Raw genomic sequence first — 20,714 nt, 5'->3', positions numbered from 1 at the left:
TTTTTGCAAATTGGCACAGTTCACTGATCACATTTACCTTGTTTCTTACTGAGGGCTCTTGGTCTAGGTACCCTCAAAAATTTCAAGTTGAACGCTGCCTTTTTTATTCATAACAATTGGCATTAGCACTGGTCGTTCATAGTGGCCTTCTGCACCACCTTGCTCTACAGTATGTATTTATGTCCGTGACTATTCGGTTCCAAAGGACCAACCAGGTCCATACCAATTCTGGAGAAAGGTTTTTTTATGACTGCATTGGACATAACAGAGCTTTTTGTGGTTTATGGGGGTTGGTTTTCTGACAGACCGGGCACTCCTCACAGTATTTGGCCACTTCCCTGTACACTCCTGGCCAGAAGAACCTTTTTAACAACTTCTGTTGAGTTTTTTCTTTACCCAGGTGGCCCCCCAACTACATCATCATGGGCCAATCTTAACACTGTTGTCCTGTAACTCAGTGCCACTAGTAATTGTTCTATTTCCCCTCTATTTGTTCCATTGTTATTCTATAAATGAGCCCTTTTTTTTATTTGAACCAGGGGTATGCGGTTCCTGTGCCTCTATCGGGCTTGGCCTGCTCTCTGGCGATTTTCAATGACGGATCACTCAATAGTTCACTCCGAAATGTTTTCATGCCATCTTCCGGTAACCAATCGATTACCCCTAGTAACTGGCTTCTTTCTCCCCATTGTTTCTTTGCCTCTCTCACTTCCCTTCTTGTTTTCTTTAGGTGGTTACTGGTACAGGGGTCAATCTCGCTCTGTGCATAAGGGGAACCTTTTAACCATTCTGCTTCGTTAACACACTCCCCAAACGAAGCTAAATTTGTTCCCAACAACACTTGGGCTGCCATGTGTGGCATTATGGCGACCCTCATTCTGGTGTTAACCCCCTTGACCTCCAGCTCTACTTCCTTTGATGGATACATTTTTGTGTCCCCATGTACACACTTAATTTGTATAGGATATTTCTCCGCCTCTTTAAGATCACTTACTTCCGGTCTTATGGCGGTCTGTTCACTTCCGGAATCAAGAAGACCTTGTCTGGGTGTTCCATCTACTCGTACGTCTACAAGACAGGGATCTCTTCTCTGTCTGAAGTCTCTGGACTGCACACATCCGATTTCCATCGGTTCAACTTTTGGCTTCCTCAGGCAAAATCGGGCTATGTGCCCCCATTCTCCGCAGTTCGAAACATTGAGGCTGCCTGTTAGCGGTGGGCCATGTTGGGCTTTTTGCTTCGGTGCAACCACTCTTGTTCTCTGTGGGTACCGAACCTTGGGATACCGGTTTCTGAAAGTCTGTGGGTGTTAGGCGGTTTGGTCCGGCTTTTTGGAAAGTGGAAGCAATGTCAATGGCTTCAGCGAGTGTTGGACGGTGGTGTTGCCTTACCCAGCGTTGCATTGCCATTGGCAGGGCCTCTACAAACTGTTCAAGTTTGATTTTGTCCATGATTTCTTGCCCTGAACTTGAGGCTGGCTTTAACCATTTGTTAATAAGATCATGGATTCTGTAATATAATTGTCTGGGTGTTTTGCCACTGCGTAGTCTGGATTCCCGTAACCTGGTTCTGTAGGCTTCCTCATCAACCCCCATCCTTTCTAGAATGGTTTTCTTTATTTCTGCATATGAAGCATCACTTGCAGGGTTAGCAGCCTGATATGCCCCTTGCATGGGACCTGTTAGTAGGGGAGCGATGAAATAGCCCCATTTGCCCACTGGCCATTGTGAATTTCTCGCCACCCTTTCGAAGTTTGTAAAAAAGTACCCCGGGTCTTCTCCTTGCTGGAATTTTTGTAACACATTGGTAGGGGCTATGGAACTACCCCTGGTTGCTGCCATCGTTTCCGTTATCTGTTTGATGGCATCTTGGGTTGCCGCCTGTAGTTGCAACGCCTGCTGTAGAGTCTGTCTGTCAGTCTGTGCATGATGTGACTGAACTTGCATTAACTGTTGGAGCTGTTGCTGTCCATCTGTGAGGGCTTTTATGATTGCCTCCATGGTGTTCTCCGATCCCACCGCTGCCACCAAAATTTGTAAGGGATCACTCCGACAAGGCAGCTGATATAACCAAAATACTAGTCTTTATTGACTTTTGAACAGCTTCAAGTTATAGCAGGTAAAAGGAAAATCAATAAAGAAATTAATCTTTTCAGTCAGGCTTCCAAGTATTCCTTCTTAGTGCCTGGGAGGCAGTCCTTGTAAGCTTCCTTCTGGAATATGGACTAAATCTGGGCTTAGTCCTCGTAAGACCAACGGTAAGAGGCTCCTGCTGCTTCGCTTTCCAGTAGGTGCTGCAAAGAAGTGGAGAATTCACCATTAGTCCTACATCTCTCTCTGGTTTATATAGGAGCTGGACACTTCTGGGCCAATCAGAGTCTTTTACCCAGTTAAGCCTTGATAAACCCCCGCCCTCTTCCTTCTTGAGGCCGTTCGCCATGATGCACTCCACCCGCGTGCCATGAAGTAAGGATTCTGGTGTGTATTGGGGCTTCGTTGTTCCTTGTTTTAGGGAGTGTTATACTTGACTTTTAATTGTCTTTCTTGTGGCAATTCATATGGGTTCTCCGCCCTTTCCCGAGCCATGGTTGTGTGTCGGCGTGCCGTCTTGATAGCATCCAGACCTTCCTTTCTCTGCCACGTGCGGAGCCGGTGGTCACATTCCTCACAGGGGCTGCATGCCGACATCACGAAACCCGGGTCTCTCTCTTGTCGCGGCGCACAGGCCAGGCTCTGGCCGTATCCCTCCTTGTTCGCCTGGGTCCTGACCACAGCTGCGCTCTTGATTCCAATCTCCTCCCTCCTCTGTGCGCAACCAACTGTGCAGGCACCCGCAGCCGGCTTTGGTACGAACTGGGAAGCGTGCAAGCCGCAGTCGGCACCCCACCACGTCTCCACCTCGGAGTCCACCTCCTCTATTCTGTAAAGTGACTCCAATCAAGCAATCCCACTAAGTCAGTGCCTCGTCTGGGAGGCCCAAGGGAAGCCCTTATTTATATATTTTTATGACAAGTTATACTCTGGATTATAAACCCTTATATAACGCCCCTCTCTATGAATCCCCCTGATCTCACTGAGCCAAGAAGTAGGTTTGTTTTACAATTTAAAAGATTTATTGGAAAAATTAAACAATATATATATATATATATATATATATTACACTTTTATAATAAATTAATATTTGCTATCACACTTATGAGTATAATGTCGATCAACAATGGATAATGTTATACTAGCACACTTATGTTATTACTTAGGAGTTGGTATGGAAAGAACAAGGTAGCTGAGAATACTTTTATGATTTCAAGGAATGCAGTGATGGAAAAATGCAGCACAGGAATAAACTGATATGCATTCAACAATAGCTAATATGTTCACTTTTCCCCTTATGGCAATTCACCCCCCCCCCCCTTATGCAATATAAAAATATGGAAAGGAGAGCACACAGTTTTCAGGGATACAATCAAAGGCAATTCAGTTCCCGTTCCCCCCAGCAAGCTTAGAGGAACAGGGATGATTTTAAACACAGGCAAAAGTACTTTAAATGTGGTATGCAAAGAAGGGAAAAATATGCTAAAAATGATTTTTAATTCCCTATAGGAGATTCAGGGTAGATGATAGATATTTAAGATTAGTTCAAGTCACACTGGCAATGCTCAATGAGGGATTAGCAGGTTGAAAACGAATTTCAGCAAAGGAAAGCAAGAAGCTGCTATTTTGACAAGTGAAGAAATTTGAGCCAAATCGCAAATCGCGGCACTTTTTTCCGAGTGCGTCGAGCGCGATTACGAAAAAAGTAAAATGAAAGTTAAATCTCGGTTCTAGCACAAAAGGTTCAAGAGAAACGGACGATTTTATTAAGGTACTTTTTCAGAAATTAAATAATGATTCAAAATGGCAAATGACACTTTTACAGGTTTAAAATCCGAGAAGGGACACACGATTCTATGATGCAGTTTTGGACAGTTTAAATGTTTTGAATCAGATTATTTTAAGATAAGAGATTGGTTTTGCACAGTTCTAGCTGAGTACTCACACTATAAATTTGAAATAGGCCGTCAAGGTCTGATCAGGTTTGGACTGGACTCCTGGCGGGTGGTTCTGAAGTCACAGCTATCTGGGTCAGCTCTGCTCTGCTGGTCTGGTCTGGATCTCTGGTTCTGCTCACAGCGATCTGGTCTGGTCTCTCTGGATACAGCACTGCTTTCTGGGTCTGCTACCGGTTCTGGCAAAAGTTCTTGGTAAAGAATCCAACAGCTCACCCGGCTGTAGAATAGTTTGGTTGGATTGCTGGATTCTGAAGGCCTGCTGAGAAGAGTTCTCAGCTTGTGGGTTAGGCCTTTGCTTTAAGTTATGTAGTTAATTTCTGGATCTCTGGATGTAAAGTCTGGAATCTGGACGTGAAGTCATCCGTCAAAATGCTCCGCAAGAAAGAGGAAAGATGAATCTCCCTCCTGGGTTTCAGTGTTCCTTTTTATGTATTTTGAAAATGGGTGTATGCGTGGGCATAACTATGCCTGCCCCTCACAATTTATCATTGGCCAGGTTTTCCTCTCCCCCTTGATTGGGGAAGGAAATGGAGTGTCATTGTGAGGAGGTAGTTTATGAGTCAGAGGGTCCACCCCAGGTCACTTTGCACACAAATCTATATTTGATCCAAATACACATTTATCTGTGTACAATTTTTCTAATATTATATGTCCAGTTAACATATTTTCTGTAGCACCAAACCATCCAATCCCTGTCTTTGTAAGATGTCGTGTCCACTTATGACAGAATTCTGCCCTTTTCATCAAGAACACAACCTCTAAACTTTTCCAGAATTTACACAAACATGCACAAGGAACATGGGCATCAGATGATAAAGTGTCAGATTTTTAACATCCAGACATTCGGAGTAATACCTTATTTTCCACTACTTCCCCCAAGAACATACCACAGAGTCCTAACACCTCTTAAAATGTGCACAGAAAAATCACAAGAATAATGATATTAATCATATAATTTTGACAAGTCCGTACTATGAATTATCCATCTTTTTAAAATTATGCTCTGGCCCAGAGGGGTGTGGTTTCCCAAAGCACATGGTGGAATTTCTGGTTTGTCCACTTCCTCCAACTCAAGTTGCTCACAGAGGCACTGCCCCTCCCCGTTTCTCTCAAGAGGAAGCCATTTACAACCCCCCCTAATTTAACATTTGCCTGAGCAAAGGAAGTCTCATTGTTCTGTTTCCCTCCTGTCCTAGGTGCTCCTCCCCTGATTCAATCAGGAAGGTGTCATCTCCTTTTGGTGAGGGCAGGAGAATGCAGGCCAGGCCTGGGAACATTTGTTGAGCAAGTTTCAACTCCCGTCGGGGGTAGTTGTCAGGCAGAATTCAATCTCTTTAAGCCAGGCTTCAGCTAAATGTCACTTTTGTTCCCAGTTTTTCTTCATCCAAATCAAACTTACAATTTTTTACACATGCAGCTAGAATGCTGATTCTAAGTTCAAAACTATGACATTCAACAGTTGCAAACTCTGTGACACTCAACAGTAGGTCACTCATTTTTTTAAACATTTAGATTTTAGTGTCTTTCAGTCCAATTTAACTTAGGCTGCTGACATCCACAGCTCAGCCAGTCTCATTATGAACATTATTTAAGGCTCTTCATCTTTCCAGATTTTGTATGCACACAAGACTACATTCTGCCAAATGTCTGCTGGTGTTCATTGAGATTTTTGAATATCTTGCAATGTTTAAAATAGGCATTTTTAGCTTGCATTTCAGAGAAACAAAGGTGATTTCAAAGCGCTTTTTGAGCTAACAGGCACTGCTGTTTTTCCTTTGGCACACATTCCACTCATGGCACTCCTGGCCCATCACGCTCGCACTGGTGGGTGGTAGGTTAGGTGACCATTTTGGTGGGCGCAAAAACTGCCCGGTTTTCCTGGATCCTGCCGCAAATGTGGGCTTATCCGCCATCTTGGATTTCCTAAACCGACAGAACCAAATGTTGCAGCAGAATAGTCCAAACGTGGGTCAGGACACCCAACAAGCCCCCCCACCCAACTGCGCTTTGATTTCGAGTCGAGGGGGAGTCGGGTGCAAAGGATGTTTTGATCCACGCGCTGGGATGTGCGCATCATCTTCTTCCGATTCCGCAGATGACAAAGTCCAGCATCTTTTCCTCCATCAGGGTGGATCGATCAGTTCTCCTCGCCGGTCCTGATGGGAGTTTTGGGCGGTACCCCGGGCCCCTCGGATCTTTGTGCCCGGATCAAATATAGATTTGTGTGCAAAGTGACCTGGGGTGGCCCGAGGTCATCTTCCGTGGTCAGTATCCAGGTTTTCCTTCCCCTAGGATGACAAAGCAAAGCGGCAATACCTATTCGTAGACATTTCTCCCCCACTATTGATATAGTGGGGCGGCATATAACTTTTATAAATCAAAAGACATGAACATATACATTTTTTTAATCAGGAGACAATTTACATTCAAGAATCATAGAATTTTATAGGCTATATGTGGAATATTTTAGGGTTGGAACTGAATTACTCTGAAGCAGCCCCGTCTGGTATTGCAGAGGACTCCTCCAGTTGCTGCAGAGTGTGCCTGGGATGGCAACACTTTAACAGATTTATATGGACCCACTTGTCTTCCCCTTCTGCCAAACTACCTTTGGGGATGCAGATCTTGTAGGCAACTGGGGAGATCTTGTCTATAATTTCAAAAGGTCCCTTCCATGTAGGCAAAAACTTTCGCTGTTTGGCCTGGTTTCTTTGGAAATTGTATAGATACACCCGGTCTCCCACATTGTATTCTTTCCGGGTGGTCTTCAAATCATAATCGGTCTTCATGCTATCAGCTGATCTTTCTAGATTCCGCTGAGCATAGGCAAAAGCATGTTGAAGGTGTTTCCTTAAATTCTCCACATACTCATGAGTTGTGGAGGCATTTATCAATGTCTGCTCTTGGGTCCCGTAGAGCAAATACTGGGGAAGCACCATCTTGCGTCCAGTCATCAGCTCAAATGGTGTCATTTTAGTTGCAGATGAAGGCTAGATCTGATGGCCATTAGGACCAGAGGTAATCGGATATCCCAGCTTGGCCCAGAATCTGCCAAAAACCTTTTTAATATGCTCACAATGGTTCTGTTGTATCTCTACTGCACCAGAAGAGGCTGGCCGGTAAGCAATATGTAGCTTCCTTTTAACCCCCAGTATCTCCCACATCTTAGCCATTACTCCGCTGGTAAAATGGCTACCTCTGTCTGACTCAATCCTTTGGGGAAGACCAAAACGTGAAAAGATGTGGTTGATCATCAGGGCAGCTGCTGTTTCTGCCTTGCAGTTTGGGGCCGGGAGACATTCCACCCACTTGGTAAACAAGCATGTCAACATTTAGACCGAAGGAGTCCCGGTGAGTCCCGCTTTGCCGCACAGATCGCCTGTTGGAGCCTGCTGCCTGTTTGGATTACGTTGTGATTTTGGACTGCACCTCCCATAAGGTGAAGGCACATCGAAATAACTATCTGCTCGTTTAAACCAAGACGAGCATTCATCTCACCAATATTTCTTCTCTCTGTTTAGGCACCCTGCCACTTTTGGTGTGTGTATAAATTATCGGGGCTCGCCGTAGAACTCACTGCCTTGATTACTATTGTTGCAGTGTTTATTCACTCAGCTACTCTTTAACTACAGAGTTGTTAGCTGCTATTTTTGTTGGAAAATGACTCAGCCACTTTATTCATTACGGACTGGAATGCCCGTAAAATCTGCAACAGATGAATTTAACCCCTTACAATCGAAGGAACGGACTACATCTCTAAAAAGCTTTTTTCTCGAAATTGTTCCACTCCAAACCAGTTGGCCTCGTGTCCGCCTCCAGCGAAATCACTAAAGGACTCAACCACAGCGGACATTCGTAACTGTTACTTGGGCCATTCAACAAGAGGTATGAACCTGTTGCCCCCTGTTAATCAGGTGGGAAAATGTCATGTTGATGAAGGAGATGATTGCCCAAATACAGTAGTGTTAACTGATTTGCCCCCACAATTGCCTGAGTGTGAAATGCTGCATTTGGCCATTTCAAATAATATAACTTCAAATGATATAATTACAATACCAATAAGTGGTCAGACTCTTGAACACAAAAACCCTAACAAAGATCAAACAGATATAGTGGTAATTGATTTAGACTCCATGCATACTAGTTACTCGGCACAAACCATTTCAGAAAAACTATCATTCTCCCCAAAAATGTTTTCTAATGTTAGCATCGAAAGGTCTAACACCTCCTCATCATTCCTTGACCCCACTCCAAGGCATACACTAAACAGAGAATCTCAAATTAGGGAAATAACTCCTAGAGATTCGCAGTCCCCTCAGATGGATAACAGAATTGTGGGCTTAGCATTAGAAGCCATGAACACAACTATGAACACACAAGTGAAATTGTTTGAATCACTCAATGAAAAGCTAAATACACAAAGTTTACAGATTGCTTCGATTATGGCATGGCAAGCCTAGGTCCAATTGCCTAATCTAAAAGACATTCACTCGGTTGAATCTAAATTCACTTCCCCCATTAGAATTAAGCACTATGACAAGGCCTCATCTCCTCTTGATGCTAGTCAATACCGAGAGGGGACCTTCTCCAATTTGGAAGTTCATGATGTTTCTTTTGCAGTGCCCTTGTTCCAAAAAATTATTTTTTACCCAATGGCTTCTGTGAATGGAGAATTGAACCCTTTGCCATCTTGTGTAGAGCCAAGCAGTAAGCCAATTTATACAATTTTTGCTAAACCCGCCAAGAGCGGAACGCCCGCTTCAAAACCTATAAATCAAGATCTAGGTAAACCAAATCAAAAAATAATAGTAGCTCTGGAAAAAAAGAAATCTAAAAATATAAACACTAGAAAAGGGGATGTCTCAAACTCTGCAAAACAGTTTATTAATGCACTTACTACCCCAAGTCAAAAAAACAACAAGACGTCTGTTGCCATTACAAAAAAATATGTACTTTTGAACGAAAAGCGGAGAGGGAGAGGAGGAAAGGTAAAATTGCTGTCTTACCCTTTACCTCATTCGCCTTTAGATGGCCTAGTGGAAGCCATTGAGAGTCATCACCCTACGATATCTACTAAACCGGTGATCTCCCCCACGACCGCTATTGTCTCTTCTAGTGAGTCAACCAATTTAATTGACCCTAATGAGCAAGCCTCTAGACAAGCAGAAATCAAAAGGGCGGTTGAAGCCTACATGGTTAATTTTGTGCAAGTTCCCATATTGGGAGCTAAGCAAATAGTCTCCGTACCACATGTGACCTCTGAAACTAACCCTAAGGATCACAATCTACCTTCACTGAATGATTATTATAAGGTTGGTGCCAATGTCCTTAAAGCAAATCACTCTGGTGAGGAAGTTAGAAGAGGTGGTAATCCAAACCAGAAAAACAGAATTGAGAACGATACATTGGAGGGTCAAGGGCTAGAAATAGCCGAAATGGTGCGAGCACTATTACCAAAAACTCAACCGAAGAGTATAGCGCAACATATAGCCGAACCCCAGCAAGTACTTGCCCTTGAGAAAAAGCAACCTAAACCTTTGGCAAGGGATCATAACTTGAATTCACTAATTATTGGATGTCGTCCAGCTCCTCACCCACAATTCCTCTTAAACAGGAAAAGTATTCTTGAGATTTTTTCTGATATAGACGAGCTAGAGGATGTGAGTTCAGCCGATATTGAACAAGCACATTCATTGATAAAAACATTTTAACAATCAGTTGCCTGAAGCTGCGATCTCGTTTAGTTCGCAATATTATATGCTCTGCCAAAAATCAACTTTTTGACATGGGCTTTTTGATTATCCCCGGTTCATCACTGACTAATGAACCACCCAGGGACCTCTTACAGGAGGTTGTTGCAGTAGTTAACTCAGGAAATGGAGAGTGTGCTTCTCAATTTAATTGTAAATGCAACTGTGTATCAAATAGTTAACTAAGCCAACAATCACTAACTAAGTCAATATTACTCGCCTCCTGGAACTCTTGTGGTCACTCTCATTTGTTTAACAACTATAGTACAGAACTCAATCAGTTTGACATAATCATGTTGCAGGAAACCATGCTTACCAACTCCCCCACTTGGCAAGGACATACTATACACTTTACTCCTGCAGTACGGGGCGAAAAAGGTCGCCCAATGTCTGGTCTTCTAACTGCCATCAAAATTAGTCCTACCATCAAACTTATGTCAACCTATTCTCCAAATGCATTTATGCAACTAACCATAATTTCTGTTTGCTCAATATCGTATGCTTTAATTAACATTTATTGGAACCATCATAACATTACTGATGAAATTTTTTTAAGGAGATGATTTGTATGTTGGACTTTATTGTGATGTCTCCAGAAATTTCACATACTATAATTGCTGGTGACCTCAATGCACATCTTTTCTCTGTAAGAGCTCCATCGGAAAATTCTAGACTAATTCAATGGGAAGACTTGATGTTTTCACGGGGTTTGTGTATGTTAAATGGAGCTTGTGAAGGAGATGTTCCACCAAGTCACACTTGGCAAAGTGGTGTGCGAAGAGCTACTATTGACTACATATATGTCGACTCAAATTTGTTCATGAGTGGGGTAAATTTTAAGGTCTTACCTCGAAGTGACAGTGACCACTTGCTTTTAATTGGTCACTGGACAACTTCTTTGGCAACACCATTAAAGCATGTAGCAACTTATTCTGAAGTGCTCAGTGCATATTCTCAGCTAAATCGAATTAAGTGGTATGACGCAACAATACAGCGCTACACCAGCTCACTAGTGGCAGCATTTACCCACTCATGACTAAGCAGCTCCCATCCAAACGTTTGTTATTATGACCTCATGCAGGACTTTGTCCCAAGGGGTCAAATTTCCAAACGACAAACAACTTTGAGAAATCACATATTTGATACATTGGTAAAAAAAGTAAAAAACTGAGTATCGTGCACAAAAGCGAAAAGCTAATCTTCTTTCTCTCAAATATAGAACTCCAGCTTTGACTCGTATTAAAACAAATTATCGAAACTGGATGCGCTCCTATCGAGCAACCCTCTATCAAAAGGATGGAGAGAACATGTTATCTATGACTCGCAATCAAAATACAGCCCAGATGTGGACCACACTAAATTTAGTTTCATCCAACCCTCAAGTTCTGATACAGTCGCATAATGTATCTGAAAAAAGTTGGATTGAACATTTCACCAAAATCTATGCGAGACCTACAGCATCCCTTGTGGGGCCATACTTTGGTGAAATTATGCCATTCCACCTTAATTTCACTAAAGGTGACATACTGCACATTATTTCAACACTGAGTGAATCTAAGGCCCCAGGACTGGATGGGCTTTCGAATAAAACATTCAAGCGTAATCCGAATGTATGGTCAGAGGTCTTATTTCAAATCTTTCAAAATATTATTGTTACTCAAACTATTCCTGCTACCTGGAGACATTCTATAATTGTACCATTGTTTAAGAAAGATGATTGTCAGCGGCCTCAAAGTTACCGTCCGATTGCTATACTAGATGCTCCAGGCAAATTGTTTTGTCGGATATCATTTTGCGAGAGTTTAACGAATGGACGCAGTGTGAACTCAAAAGGGACCCATTTCAGTCTGGTTTTATTAAAGGAATTGGCACTGCTCCAAACATGCTCGCACTTAATCTGATCAAACAAAAATATGTTTATGAAAATCGCAATCTCTATGTTGCTTTTGTTGACTTCAGTATTGCATTCGACTCAATTGATCGGCAACTACTATTCCAAAAACTTCATCAGCATGGGTGTCCCTCTTTAATTCTCACATTAATAAAACTTTTGCATTCCCACACCTCCTTGCAGGTGAGATTATCTTTAGAGGGGCTCCTTACAGCTATTATTCCAACTGAGCGAGGCCTAAAGCAAGGGTGTATCCTTGCGTCTACACTATTCAATTTCTTTCTGTTAGACATTGGTATGAAATTTGAGAATACAATCTCCGATTCACCCAAGCTAGGTAATCAGAAAGTTACATGGCTGCTCTACGCCGATGATTTGGTATTATTGTCATGTTCACCTTATGGCCTTCAAAATCTCTTAAACAAATTGCAGGAGTATGTTATTGAGAACAATTTAATTATTAACCTCGAAAAAACTCAAGTTGTAGTGTGTCACAAAACAGCCATCAAAAAAACCTGTAGATTTACCTGGTCTTTACATAATCAAGAGTTACTCGTAGTAGAACAATACAAGTATCTGGGTCTCCCATTTTCAGAAGTATTGAACGATGATATAGATCGTGTAACACTTGATGCAAAAAATCGCTCATTAACATCGCAAGCCAAAATCTTACTGTTTAAATACGGCAAGATCACACTAACTCATGTAATTGCCTTTTTCCAGCAAAAAGTGACACCCATTCTAATCTATGGGGCAGAGACTGTAGCACCAAAGCCAAGAACCTTTTGGGATCATCTTGAATCTCAATTTTGGAAGGGTGTGTTGAGATTGCCGCAGTCAACCCCAATCCCAATGATTCGTTATGAACTAGGACTAATTTCCGTATATTGTCAAGTATTATGGAAATTTTGCTCATTTTATCGGAAATGCTTAATTGGTGCGCCTTCTCACAATATTTTGGGTGTGTTGGCCAATCATTTGATAACCTCCCATTTGAAACTTCCGAGGAAATGGTCTGAGTGTGTACTAGACATACTAGTTAAGGCTGACATTTCAATAGAATTATTGTTGATGAATCCAACTAAGGCAAAATTAAAACTGCATCACTATGACTGGATAAACACGCGCCAACAATGCCTAGAATATGTGGATTGCGACTTGGTAAAGTACTCTCATAAAAAAATGCGTTGTCCACAGTCATACTTAATTAAATGTCCTTCAAGTTATGTGAGAACCCAGTTGATGCGCATTTGGCTAAACCTGTGTTTAACAAGACAGATCTTGGGTAGGAGACATCTTGTGCCTCAAGATCAAACCTTTTGTAGATGCTGCCTTAACTGCCAAACAATCGAGACATTATGCCACTTAGTGGTTGAGTGCCCTGCTCTGAAATGTGTGAGGTACAAACTTTTCCATGCAAAATCTAATTTTTATATAGAGTATCCTATTGAAAAAATTTGGAATTACTTATTGACCAGTATGAATTCCTCTGTCCAAATTGCGTTGGTTCAGTTTGTTAACTATGTGATCCCTGAGCAATTAAGCTAAGAATGCAAGATTTTGTAAATCTACACATTTGTATATATTCAATTTTACCTTCTCTTTTGTGTCAAAACTAGTTTTATTCAGATTTAAAATGTATGAAACTTTTGTTGATGATGTATACTACACTGTTTGAAAGGTTGAATTATTCAGCCAAACCAATAAAAAAAACAAAAAAAAAAACATGTCACCGTCAACATGTACTTATTCCCCCTAGCGGAGCGAATCACGGGGCCTATAAAGTCGACTTGTAAATCTGACCATGGCAGTGTCATCCCCTCTTCTGGAGAAGCGCACGGTGTGTGACGGATGTTGGCTGAAATTGTGCACACACAAGACACCCCTTCAAGTATTGGTCGAGGTCCTGCCCCATGTGTGGCCAGTATGCAACCTCTCTTAAGATTTCAAGTGTTGTATGAAACCCCCTACGACCGGTGGTGGCCGCATCATGGGCGTGACTTAATATCAGGCTTCGGAATGAGGTAGGAACCACCCACTGATCATGGCCAGCTTGGGATTTCCTTACCAACAAACCGTCTTGGATTCGGAACATCTTTGGACATTTCATCAACACTCTAAGGTCCTCTTTCCCAATGTAATCGTTATCCGTCAGGGGAAAGTTCTCAGGGTCCTCTATGTGTTGGTAAAACTTACCAATTATTGGATCCCCTTTTTGAGCCGTAATCAAATCAGCATCTGGGGTCTCCTTACTCCATTGTGCAGTTGAAAGATCATTGTGAGCATTTGTCTGGGACCTAGTGATAGCAGTGACCTGGATTTCCCCCAACACGGACTCAATCTCTATTAGATCCCCTTGGATGGCCACGGTTTTGGCCAGCTGATCAGCTAAGTCATTTCCAGTTTTGTCTGGTCCCTCTACTTTGGAATGACCCTTGATCTTCTTCCAGTAGATGGTCATCCAATTTGAGGTGAAGAGATCATCAATATTTTGGATTAACTTCCCATGTTTCAAGGGTTTGTTATTAGCACATATCATGCCTCTGGTTTTCCAATTAACCAGGTGCTCCATGAACCCATTCCGTACATAATCTGAATCTGTGATAATGACCAGTTTGTGGAGTTGATGTTGGACAGCCATCAATTCTGTCACCTGACTACTTCGGGGACCAATTTTGTACGCAGCTGAGGGTTCTGGGGACTCATTCACCCATGCATTGCCTACGCCGGCCACCAGTTCTTTCTCTCCCTTGTTGTCAACATGGTAAGAGCATCTATCCACATAGACAGTGGGCATTCCCTCACACTTGTCTTCTTCAAATACTTTGTGTGCGGAATTAAGGTATGCCTCCATGTTGTCCTTGATTTTCAGACTTTCGTCCTCGAGACAGTTTTCTCTGGCACAATCATGCAAGTCAGCCAGACCTTGCGCGAGGGGACTCTTCTTGTTTTGGCCATATCTGACCTCCACAGGAAAGCCTTGCATTGACAGAATCCAGGAAGTAATTCGGGAATTACTCACATTTCCGGTTCGGATTCTGTCACTTTGGAGATATTGCAGAGGCTGGTGTGGAGTCTCCACTATGATGTGTTCCCCCTGGATGAACGGGTGGTAATTCTTCAATGCCCACACCGTTGCCAGGAGTGCCTTCTCACAATCGTTGAATTTTTCCTCCACAGAGGATACAGTTTTGCTCGCATAGGAGATTACTTTATTGACCTTGTCATGCTTTTGGTATAATACTGCTGTCAAGCACGTATTAGAGAACCCTGTCTTAAGGAATAACTCCTTGTTTCTGACAGGGTAAACTAGGCAGGGCGCATATGAGAGGCTTCTTTTGAGTTGTCTTACTGCCTTGGATTGTTCTGGACCCCATTCCCACTTTACCCCCCCTTCAAGAGATGAATCAGGGGTCTGGTGATCTCTGCGTAGCCCTCAATGAACTTTCTGCTGTAATTAGTCAGTCCAAGGAGGCTCCTTAGTTCCCGCAGAGTTGTGGGGTCTTTCAGTTTCTGAATTGCTTCCAGTTTCTTTTCTTGGGGACAGAGACCCTGAGGAGGAATCTCATGCCCCAAGAAATTAACACGGGTTCTACACCACTGTGCTTTCTGAAAGGAAAGTTTTGCTCCGGCGGCCCTCAACTGTGTCAGAACATAACGGATCTTCGCTATATGTTCCTCCACAGATGAACTTTTGATGAGGACATCAACTACATAAACCAGGTTACCCCTCGCACCCAGGTCGGGCATGGCCTTATGTAACAAAATGTTGAATTAATTGCCAGAGTTGAGGTATCCGAAGGGAGTTCGGGTCCATGTGTAATGCTGGCCCCCAAAGGTAAAAGCCAGTTTGTATTGGTCCTCCCTACTGACAGGCCCAGTCCAGTATCCATTGGTCAGGTCTATTGCAGTGAATACTTGTGACCCCTGAATCTGGGCCAGCCCTTGGTCAATGTAGAGAAGAGGCCATCGGGAAGTATGGACCCGTTTGTTGAGCTCCCTAAGGTCGGCGCAGAGTCTCCACTGGCCTTTTGGCTTCAATATTCCCAGCACCGGATTATTGAAGGTGCTGTGTACTGGACGGATTATTCCCCGGGACTCAAGGTTCTTAATTATTTCAGTAAGGGACTGCATTGATGCGAGAGGCAAGCGATATTGCTTCACAAACACTGGAGTCATGCCAGGGTCCGTGGGAATTGTTGTTGTGTGGATGTCGGTGCGACCACAGTCATATGAGTCTACCGCAAAAAGATCTTGGAAATCCAAGAAAACTTTTTTTTTTTTTTAATTTTTTTTATTAAGTTTTCAAAAACCAAACAAAACATTACAACTGTTTCAATACGCAAAAGCATCATTAGACAATCACTTTTCCTTTAGAACTCCCCCCCCCCGTGAACTAGAGCCTATTCTCGTATATCTTATGTTGGAGCATTATCGGGTGGCCCAATACTTAAGTGGCCATCATCCGAGTTTTCTGTTTCATTGTTACCCTGGTAGGGATCAGCCATAGAGGTTATCAATTGCCGCCAGGCCAGCAGGGGCCCTACTTCCTCCTCTCCCCCCCTGGTGACTTCTTCAAACCAAGCTACAGATTCAGCTTCCGCCCACTTCAAGAGGTCCGCCCACCATAGTTCCACCCTAGGTCTATGGGCCTCCTTCCAGCCCATTGCGATCCTGCGCTTGGCCAAAACATAAGCCAAGTCCTTCATCTTGCTCATGTGTTTAGAATGCCTGGGTCTGGGGAAGAGCCCTAGCATGCATGACCAGGCCGATTCCACGTCCAGCACCACACCCCCACCAGCCAGCTTCGTTTTAACCTCATCCCAGAACCTGAGCACCTCCGGGCAAGCCCAAAACATATGTAGCAGCCCTGCATCCACCTCCCCACACCTGGGGCATTGCTGCGCGGCTAGACCCCCAAACCTTGCAATCTTCCCGGGAGTCAGATAAGCCCTGTGGGTAACGTACAGCTGAAGCTGCTGGAATCTCGCGTTCCGGGACACCTTTTTATGGTACCTCTGAGCCCATTCCCATTGCCCGTCTGTCATAGGTCTTCCCACCTCCTCTTCCCAATCCTGCCTTAGTTGGAGCAACTCCTTCCCCGCCCTCACCCGCAAGAGTTCATATATCCTCGAGATTTCGTGCCTGCCCTCCGACACATCGTACATGGTCTCCAGGGAGGCGTCAGGCTCCCCTGCTAGCGCTGTCTCGGGCCATCTTTCTCTAGTCTTTTTCATAAGCCTAGCGTAAGTTATGTATTGGCCTCCGTGCACCCCCGTCTCCTCCTGCAACCTCTGGAAGTCCAACGCCTCGCCATCCTGCCATATATCTCCGAGGGTGGCCAGGCCTACCTGTTCCCAGTATCTCCGGACCGATTCGAGTAGTTGAGAGTCACTCCCGCACAGGGCCACCAATGGGGCCTGCTGGGAGTACGGCTCCAGATCCCCCATCATCCTCCAAGTCCTCTGCCAAACTTCCCAGCCCAGCCTTAGCAGCCGCCCCCTGCCCACCATTCTATCTCTACGCAACCACACCACTTCCTTCAGAAAGTATGGGGCCGCATCTCCGCGCAGGAGGAGCGCCTCTGCCGAGTTTTCCGTTGAGAGCCACCTTGCCACATACAGCAGCTGCCCCGCCAGGTAGTAGAGTTCAAAATTTGGCAAGCCTATGCCCCCCTTGTCATACGGGTTCTGAAGCTTCCACAGGGCCACCCTGTTCCTGGAATTACCCCATAAAAAACCCCTGCACACGCTATGAAGTTTCACAAATAGGCTTCTGGGTATCAGGACATTCATGAAAAAGTGTAAAAGTCTAGGCAAGACCACCATCTTAAGCAAGGCCGCTCTCCCCATCATGCTCAGGGGCAGTCTGGCCCAAAACACCATGCTGTTCTTAATCCCCTCTATCGCTCGTTCTGTATTGTGTTTGTGTTCCACCTCTATTTTGTGGTATATGTTCACTCCCAAATACCTGAACGTCTCTGTCTGCCATGGAATTGGCAGGATGGGCAGCCTCTGCGACGGGACATTCCTGTATCTGCCCAGAGGGAACAGACAAGATTTTTTGGGATTCACCGATATGCCAAAAAGGGCAGCGTATCTATTCATTACCTCTAACACATACTGCAGATTTTCTTCCGGGTAACGCAAGTAAAGAAGCATGTCATCTGCATATAGAGATATCAGGTGCCTACCACTAACTGTGCTTATGCCCACCTCCCCGTATTGGTAACGCAGGTATATTGCTAGCGGCTCTAAAGCTAGTATATATAGCATGGGCGACCAGGGGCACCCCTGTCTGGTCCCCCTGCTAAGTTGCCAGGTGTCTGAGATTATGGACCCCGTTTTGACTCTCGCCATCGGGGTGCTGTAAAGCAACTGGACCCACCTGAGGTATCCGGGTCCCATTCCAAATCCCTTCAGGACCGCCTTCAACCAGGGCCATCTCACCGAATCGAAAGCTTTGACTGCGTCCAATGACACTATGGCTAACTCGCCCATATCTCCCTCAGTTTGGTCGATGATGTGGTGCAACCTCCTGTGGTTATCAGTAATGTTCCTGCCCGGAAAGTATCACGTCTGGTCAGGGTGTATCAGCTTCCCAATCACCCTCTTCAACCTGTTAGCCAGCACCGCGGTAAGTATTTTACTGTCCTGGTTGAGCATGGACAGCGGCCTATAAGACCCGCACTCCGCGGCCGGCTTACCCGGTTTCAGGAGTGGGATGATCACGGCCTCGCGGAGGGACAACGGGAGTTCCCCCTGCTCATAGGCCTCATTGAAAGTGGCAAGCAGTGGCTGGAGCAGCTCCCGCCTATATGTTTTGTAAAACTCACTAGGCAACCCGTCTGAACCGGGTGCCTTGCATGTGGGCAGGTTCTGAATCACCACCTCCAGCTCGTCCAAGGTAACTGGTGCGTCTAATTCTGCGCGTTCTAGATCATCCAGGGTGGGCAACTCTATGTCCTCCAATGTGTCCAGTATCTCCTGACACATATCCTCCCCTGTGTCTTCGTACAAGTATCCATAAAACTTAAAGAACTCCTTATTCACCTCATCCTGGGTGTTGCGCATGCAACCCTCCTCATCCTTAACCTCACTGATCACCGAACGGGGGGTCTCACTCTTACACAGCCAGGCCAGCAACCTGCCCGGCTTGTCACCTCCTGCATGTATCCTCTCCGTATATTTCCTATGATTGAGTCTACACAGCCTATCCCAGAGTGCACTGCAGGTCACCTGTAGCTCTTTTATCTTAGTTCTCTTGTCGTGAGCGGTGTTCTCATGACGCCTGAGATCCTCCAGCTCCCTTTCCGCTGCTCGGAGTTCTTTTTCTAAACCCCCCTGGAGCCCTTTAGCCTTGGAGATGGCTACCCCACGCACCACCACCTTGAACGCTTCCCACAGAGTGCCCACAGAACGTACACTTCCCGTGTTTATATCAAAATATTCTTCAATGGCATCCCGCAGACCCTCCCGGAACCCCTCGTCCTGCAGCGCCTCAGTCCTAAGCCTCCATGTTGGGATCCGCTGTCTTGGGGGCTGGTGTCTCCACTCTATCACCAAGGGCGAGTGGTCAGATAATACTCTGGCTTTATATTCCGCCCCCACCATGTCTCCCACAATCTCGGCCGTCACAAATATGTAATCTAGCCTAGTATGCAAGTCATATGGCGCTGCGTAGTGTGAATATTGCCTATCCTCAGGGTGCAACCTTCTCCACGCATCCTCTAGGCCTAGGTCTTTCAATAATGTTCCCAGCACTCTAGCTGCCGGCGCCTTTTTTCCTGTCCTGTCCATTGACCTATCCACCTTGGGATTCAGGGTGCAATTAAAGTCTCCCCCCCACACCACCGTGCCCCCTGCCAGGGGGCCAAGTTTATTGTAAAGGGTCCTAAAGTAAGCTGCTGTGTCATTATTGGGGGCGTACACATTTACGATATGCACTTCCCTGTTTTCCAGGAGGCCTGTTACCACCACCATCCTACCCTCCGAGTCTACCGTAGAGCCAAGTACCCGGAACGGCACATGCGGTGCCACCCAGGTGATGACCCCTCTAGCATACGCCGAATACGCAGCACCCACAACAGCGCCCTTCCATTTCTTCTTAATCACCTCCAGCTTCTCCCTCGTGAGGTGGGTCTCTTGCAACAGGGCTATGTCTATGCGCATCCTCTTTAGATACAGCATCACCTTATTCCGTTTCAGGTAGCTGTTGAGGCCCCGTACATTCCAGGTCACAACTCTGAGATTACTCGACGCCATGTATTCGGACTACTCCCATCCCAACCCTCCCCTCAATGCTCCTGTTGCTTGTTTGTTTTCCGGCTCTTTTCCTACAATTTACAAACAAAACCCCCAAACACCACTGCACACAACCCGACCCCTCCCCCCACCCCACTCTCCCCATCCCACTAACTGCCCAGCTCCATCCCTGGATCTCAGGCATCCCCACGTTTGGCTCTCTCTTGGCAACCCCAGTTGAGAGCCCAGCGGGGTGTCACCTCACTAACAGTGACCTAACTAAACTTTAAATGGGGGTAAAAAGATCGGCCCCGGGAGGCTCCTACCTCGCAATCTCCGTGCACACAGCTCGTTCCCCACCAGCCAGAGCGTACCTGCTGTCCAGCTGCATCAATGACTATAATCAAGTCCCACATACCACAGTACCATCAGTTCCTCCACTTTACTTATCATGTCCAGCCCTGTCCTCTTTCTGAACGTTTGGCTCTTGGGGGCAGCTTTGCATATCTAGCCACCCCATGGCGTCTTCTGGAGTATCAAAGAACAGCGTCTTGCTTTTATGAAAAACCTTTAGCTTGGCCGGGTAGAGCAGCATATATTTGTGGCCAGCTTCTCGCAACCTCCTCTTGACCGTTCCAAAGTTCATGCGGCTTCGCTGCACCTGCAGGGTGTAGTCTGGGTTAGCAGTTATACTCGCCGCCCCACGTTGTATTGTCCCCCCTTTACGGAAGTGTTCAAGGATTCTCTCGCGATCCCGGTAATTGAGAATCTTGGCGATCATT

This window comes from Ambystoma mexicanum, chromosome 1p (genome assembly GCF_040938575.1).
Source record: "Ambystoma mexicanum isolate Mex_15411 chromosome 1p, UKY_AmexF1_1, whole genome shotgun sequence".
In the NCBI taxonomy this organism is placed as follows: Eukaryota; Metazoa; Chordata; class Amphibia; order Caudata; family Ambystomatidae; genus Ambystoma; species Ambystoma mexicanum.
Note: the sequence above shows the minus strand (reverse complement) of the source record.